Here is a 6,617-nt window from a genome sequence, read left to right on the forward strand (position 1 = left end):
ACTGGGGAGAGGCAGGGACTGAATAAGGTTGAGGAAGTGGGCCTTGGAGAGAAGCCTCCTGGGGTGGAGGGAGGTGGGCTGGCAAAGACCTGTGGCCCCTCATCATGGATCAGGAGGGTAGTCATAGGACAGAGGGAGCTGGCAACCACTTGGTTGCAACCAGGTTGGAAAGTGAGACTGGACTTTTGACCAGAGTGGTTTCCCAGGGTTGGAGGTCTGGACTCTCATATGCTTCTGGGGTAACACAGAGCCAGAAGGAGTCTGGGTTTTTCCTTGAATGACCTGAAGTCAGCACCGGTAAGGGTCATTCAGGGATGCTCTGTGCAGACAGGTCTCTGTCCCTTCCCTGCAAATAAGGTCTTGCATGTGTGGTGTGAGGAGTGCAGTTAGTGTCACGGTCCTAGACAGGCCTCATCTGGCACCTTGGAAAGAATGCAGGATTTAGAGCCTGAAGACCAGAGGGCAAGTCCTAATTCTGTCATTTGCTGGTTGTGGGCAAGCCATTTATTATCTCAGAAATTCAGTTTCTTACTTTTATTTTTTACTTAAAAAAATTTTTTTAAGACTAGTTAATTGCAATAGTGAGAAGGGGGGTAGAGTAGAACTAGGAGTTTGATCTGTAACTGACTCTGAACAATCAATTCAGATTGCTTGCTACCTTTGGACTAGCCTCAGTTTCTTTTCTTTTTGTTTCTTGGAGTCTCACTGTGTCTCCCAGGCCGGAGTGCAGTGGCGTGATTTTGGCGCACTACAACCTCCACCTCCTGTGTGCAAGGGATCCTCCTGCCTCAGCCTCCCAAGTAGCTGGGACTACAGGTGCGTTTCACCAAACCTGGCTAATTTTGTGTATTTTTAGTAGAGATGGGGTTTCACCATGTTGGCTGGGCTTGTCTCAAACTCCTGACCTGATCTGCCTGCCTCGGCCTCCCAAAGTGTTGGGATTACAGGTGTGAGCCACCGTGCCCGGCCCCCACAACCTGTTTCTTCTTATTTATTTATTATTATTATTATTATTTTAGAAGGAGTCTTGCTCTGTTGCCCAGGCTGGAGTGTGATCTCAGCTCACCACTGCAAGCTCCGCTTCCCGGGTTCAAGCAATTCTCCTGCCTCAGCCTCCTGAGTAGCTGGGATTACAGGCGTGTGCCACCACGCCCAGCTAATTTTTTTGTATTTTAAGTAGAGATGGTGTTTCACCATGTTGGTCAAGCTGGTCTCGAACTCCTGACCTTGTGATCCGTCTGCCTTGGCCTCCCAAGTTCTTTTAAAACTGGAAAAGAACGATGGTGGCTTAACAAGAGTTTCTGTGAGAACTCGAGAGGAACACTTGCGCTTCATGAGATGTAAATTGCTGTACCAAAGTTAGTTGTTATTGTGGGTAAGAATATCATAAACAGGGAAGCAGCACATAGTGGAAAGAACCTGCACAGGGTCAGTGGCCTAGGTTTTGGCACCTGCCCTGTGACTAACCCATGGAAAGACCTCTTAGGTCCCTTCCACTTCTGAGATTAAATGACTTCTCAAAGGCCACAGTTAGTCAACACTTGGATCTGGATTCAGACCCAGATCTTCAGAATCTACCTCCTGGGTTTTTTTCCATTACAGCCCGTGGGCCGGGTACTCCAGTCCACCCTGACTTTCCATGGGCTCAGCACGCTGGGACCTCCCCTGAAAGTCCCCCACACCCAGATACCACAGTGGTTAGCATTTCATTCCTTTGTATTATGCATGGGAGGCGCATAATACAGGTGGATCCTCCCACCTAAACCTCCCTAGTAGCTAGGGACTATAGGCACATGCCACAATGCCTGGTTAGTTTTTTTTATTTGTTATTTTTTGTAGAGATGGGGTTTTACCATCTTGCCTGGGCAGGTCTCAAACCCCTGGGCTCAAGCAATCCTCCTGTCTCGGCCTCCCAAAGTGTTGGGATTACATTTGTAAGCCACTGTGCCCAGCCAATTTTCATTTCATCTAATCGTAGTCTATATTTAAATCTCCCTGGTTGGCCCCAAAATGTCTTTTTTTTTTTTTTTTTTTTTTGAGACGGAGTCTCGCTCTGTCTGTCACCCAGGCTTGAGTGCAGTGGCGTGATCTCGGCTCACTGCAAGCTCTGCCTCCCAGGTTCACGCCATTCTCCTGCCTCAGCCTCTCGGAGTAGCTGGGACTACAGGCGCCCGCCACCACGCCCGGCTAATTTTTTTTTTTGTATTTTTAGTAGAGATGGGGTTTCACCGTGGTCTCGATCTCCTGACCTCATGATCTGCCCGCCTCGGCCTCCCAAAGTGCGGGGATTACAAGTGTGAGCCACCGCACCCGGCCTAATTTTCATATTTTTAGTAGAGATGGGGTTTCGCCATGTTGGTCAGGCTGGTTTTCAACTCCTGACCTCAGCTGATCCACCCACCTTGGCCTCCCAAGATTTTGAGATTATAGGCATGAGCCACCATGCCGGGCTGGTGGCATTTTTCTTAATCAGGGAGGATGTTACCTTAGAAAGAGGGAGAGAAATGAGGATACCAAAGAGCAGAGGCAGATGTGGTGGCTCATACCTGTAATCCCATCACTTTAGGAGGCTGAGGTGGGAGGATTGCTTGAGCTCAGGGTTTGAGACTAGCCTAGGCAACAGAGCAAAACTCTGTCTCCACAAAAAATTTTAAAAAATTAACCAGGCGGGCTGGGCATGGTGGCTCACGCCTGTAATCCCATCACTTTGGGAGGCCGAGGCGGGTGGATCACGAGGTCAGGAGATCGTGACCATCTTGGCTAACGTGGTGAAACCCCGTCTCTACTAAAATACACACACACACACACACACACACACACACACACACAATTAGCCAGGCATGACGGCGGGCGCCTGTAGTCCCAGCTACTGGGGAGGCTGAGGCAGGAGAATGGTGAGAACCTGGGAGGCGGAGCTTGTAGTGAGCCGAGATCGTGCCACTGCACTCCAGCCTGGGCGACAGAGCGAGACTCCGTCTCAAAAATAAAAAATAGGCCGGGCACAGTGGCTCATGCCTGTAATCCCAGCACTTTGGGAGGCCAAGGCAGGTGGATCACCTGAGGTAGGGGGTTCGAGACCAGCCTGGCCAACATAGGGAAACCCCCTCTCTACTGAAAATACAAATATCAGCCAGGTGTAGTTGCGGGCACCTGTAATCCCAGCTACTTGGGAGGCCGAGTAACAAGAATCGCTTGAACCCAGAAGGCGGACATTGTCGTGAGCTGAGATCGCGCCACTGCACTCCTGCCTGGGCGACAAGAGCGAGAGTCCGTCTCAAAAAAAATAAAAAATAAAAATTAGCCAGGTGGCCAGGCACGGTGGCTCACGCCTGTAATTCCAGCACTTTGGGAGGCCGAGGCAGGCGGATCACCTCAGGTTGGGAGTTCGAGACCAGCCTGACCAACATGGAGAAACACCGTCTCTACTAAAAATACAAAAATTAGCTGGGCGTGGTGGCAAGCGCCTGTAATCCCAGCTACTCGGGAGGCTGAGGCAGAAGACTTGTTTGAATCCGGGAGGCGGAAGTCGCATTGAGCCGAGATCGCGCCATTGCATTCCAGCCTGGGCAACAAGAGGGAAACTCCATCTCAAAAAAAAAAAAAAAAAATTAGGCATGGTGGCACTTGCCTGTAGTTCCAGCTAATTGGGAAACTGAGAGGAGAAGATCGCTGGAGACCAGGAGCTCGAGGCACCTCTGCACTCCAGCCTGGGCAACAGCAATGATACTCTGTCTCTAAACAAACAAACAAACAAACAAACAAACAAACACAAACAAACAAAACAAAGAGGAGAGGCCCAGAAAGGAAAAGCTGTGATTGTTCAGTTTTTCCCGGGGACATGACTGCATGACCTGACTAGGCAATTCCTGCTCCTTGCTGCAAAGGCGGCGAGCCTTGGATCCAGTCTGAAGCAAGCCCAGTAGTAATTGAAAATCTTCCTCTTCTTCGCTTCTCTTTTCCCAAGCTCCGGTCCTAAACTAAGGACTGAGCTCCAACTGACTGAAAACGAAATTAAAAGAGGAGCCTTGCTCCCTTCCTCGTGCTGGGCGTTGAGCCCCTGCCACCGCCTCAGCGGTCGTCCCTGTCCTGTCAGCCCCGGGCTGCACCCCTCAAGGCTCCTGCTGTTGTCCCCGGAGCATGGGAAGCTGCTGGGCATGAGTGGCTTGGTCCTGCAGAAGCTGCGTGGCAGGGAGGGAGTCCATGGCTGCAGCCAACAAGGGCAGCAAGCCCTGAGTCCAGAGTATCCGCTTTGTGACAGTCCACGATGCAGAGGGCTGCCAAAGCCATGTCCACTTTGATGAGAATTTGCAGGACTCGGTGGTCATGGTCATCCAGGAGAGCGACAGCAGCTTTCTGGTCAAGGTTCCTGAAGATCCTGCACAGGTATGAGATTACCTTCGCTCCACCCCAGTGCACAGGCTGAGCAAGGACATCCACCAGGCATTTGTCCCAGCCTGTACCTTCTCAGCGTCCTACCCTTCCCTGAAGGTTATAGTGTCAAGCGCGAGTACTAGGCCCACAAAGAGGGGGTCCTCAAAGAGGGGATGCTGCTAGCCTGGGAAGGTGGCACCGGCACCTGCATGCGTGGGAGGTGCAAGCCTGCATCATGGGCTGACACCACGGCACGTGCATGCTGCTGGACGGTGTCAAATGCGTGGGTGCTGAGCTGGAATACCACTCGGAGCACAGTGACTGGCACGGCTTTGACTGAGGCCCGAGGCCCTGCCTGCCCTGGGCTGCTCAGCCTTAAACCCTGCCTTGTTCTTCCATACCCGACATGCTGCCTGATGGTGTGGCTTCCTTGCCCCTCTCCAGGGTGGGTGGGATGGAGTGGCCTTGCCCACGCCTGTCACCTCTGACTTCATTCGAGCCACCACCCTGCCTCTCCTGCATCCTCCTCTTCCGCTTCCTCCTCTCCGTGTGCCTCAGTCTCCTGCCAGAAGAAATGGCTTGAGCCCTCAAGGAGGCTGTCTGAGGAAGGGAGGGGAGGGCCTGGGGTGGGTACTTCCCCTCCCCACCGCAAGCCATAGGGGCTCCAGCCAGGGTCTGGGAGAGGACGGAGCTAGTTCTCTGAGGTCGTGGCCCGTTACCTCTGCAGCTGCCTTGCTTCAGCCACCTCTCCTGCCCCTCCCTCGTTTGCACTGCTGTCCTCCGTGAGTAGCAGGGAGGTGCAGTCCCCAGCTCGTACCCCTCAGGTCTTTGTTACTTGATTTTTAAGCGACTGGTTGGGATAGAATCCTAAAGAAATAAAACTTCCAGTGGGGGGGTGTGGGGGGGGGGGAGACGACCCTTGTCCCCAGTGTTACTCCCAAACATTTGTGTGATATGCTGGCAAGGATCAGGGAGATAACCGATTTCAGTTATCTGCACTCAGATACAGACCCTTTGAGGCTTGTGAGATGAGAAAGTTTGATATTGTTAATTTTTTCAGTCTCTCTCACCTCTTACACACATATACAGAGCTGGCTTCCTGGACCACTTCTGGAAAGAGCAAAATCTACTTTTTCCATGGCAATTGTTTAGCCAAGGAGACTGGGAGTGAAAGGGAGGATGTCCCTATGACCCCCTCTCCTTACTACTCTAAAATATCTTTTTTTTTTCTTTTGAGATGGAGTATTGCGCTGTTGCCCAGTCTGGAGTGCAGTGGCGTGATCTCGGCTCACTACATCTTCCGTCTCCTGGGTTCAAGCGATTCTCGTGCCTCAGCCTCCTGAGTAGCTGGAGTTACAGGTGTGTACCACCACACCCAGCTAATTTTTATATTTTTCGTAGAGACGGAGTTTCAACATGTTGGCCAGGCTGGTCTTGAACTCCTGCCCTCAAGCCATCCACCCACCTTGGCCTCCCAAAGTGCTGGGATTACAGGTGTGAGCCACCATGCCTGGCCTTTTTTTTTTTTTTCTTTTTTGAGTAAAATATCTTAAAGAAAAGTGTGGGCATCATGATAGTCCACCAAGAAATACTTCAGTAGTATCACTCAGAAAGAACATATTTCAACCACCATATGATCTGGCAATCCCACTATTGGGTATATATCTGAAGAAATAAAACCAGTATGTTGAAGAGATATCTGCACTCCCATATTTATTGCAGCTTTATTCACAATAGCCAAGATATAGTAACTGGGCACAGTAGTTCACATCTATAGTCCCAGCTACTCTGGAAAGCTGAGGCAGGAGGATTGCTTGAGTCCAGGAGTTGGAAGCTGCAGGGCACTATGATCATGCCTGTGAATAGCCACTGCCCTCCAGCCTGGGCAACAAAGCAAGATCTGTCCTTATTTAAAAAAAAAAAAAAAAAAAAAAGGCCAGGCGCAGTGGCTCATGCCTGTAATCTCAACACTTTGGGAGGCCAAGGCAGGCAGATCACAAGGCTAGGAGCTTAAGACCAGCTTGACCAATATGGTGAAACCTCGTCTCTACTAAAAATACAAAAATTAGCCTGGCATGGTGGCGAGCGCCTAGCTACTCGCGAGCCTGAGGCAGGAGAATTGCTTGAACCCAGGAGGCAGAGGTTGCAGTGAGCCAAGGTTGTGCCACTGCACTCCAGCCTGGGCGACAGAGCGAGACTCCATCTCAGAAAAAACAAAAACAAAAACAAAAAACAACACACATAAT

At 50.9% G+C, this 6,617-nt stretch overlaps 1 pseudogene; it reads left to right on the top strand.

Annotated features, from left to right (window-relative positions):
- Positions 1 to 3,675: 3,675 nt before the first annotated feature.
- LOC100582507 lies at positions 3,676 to 4,880 on the top strand (annotated as a pseudogene).
- The last annotated feature ends 1,737 nt before the right edge of the window (positions 4,881 to 6,617 follow it).

Source organism: Nomascus leucogenys, chromosome 8 (genome assembly GCF_006542625.1).
Source record: "Nomascus leucogenys isolate Asia chromosome 8, Asia_NLE_v1, whole genome shotgun sequence".
Classification (NCBI taxonomy): Eukaryota; Metazoa; Chordata; class Mammalia; order Primates; family Hylobatidae; genus Nomascus; species Nomascus leucogenys.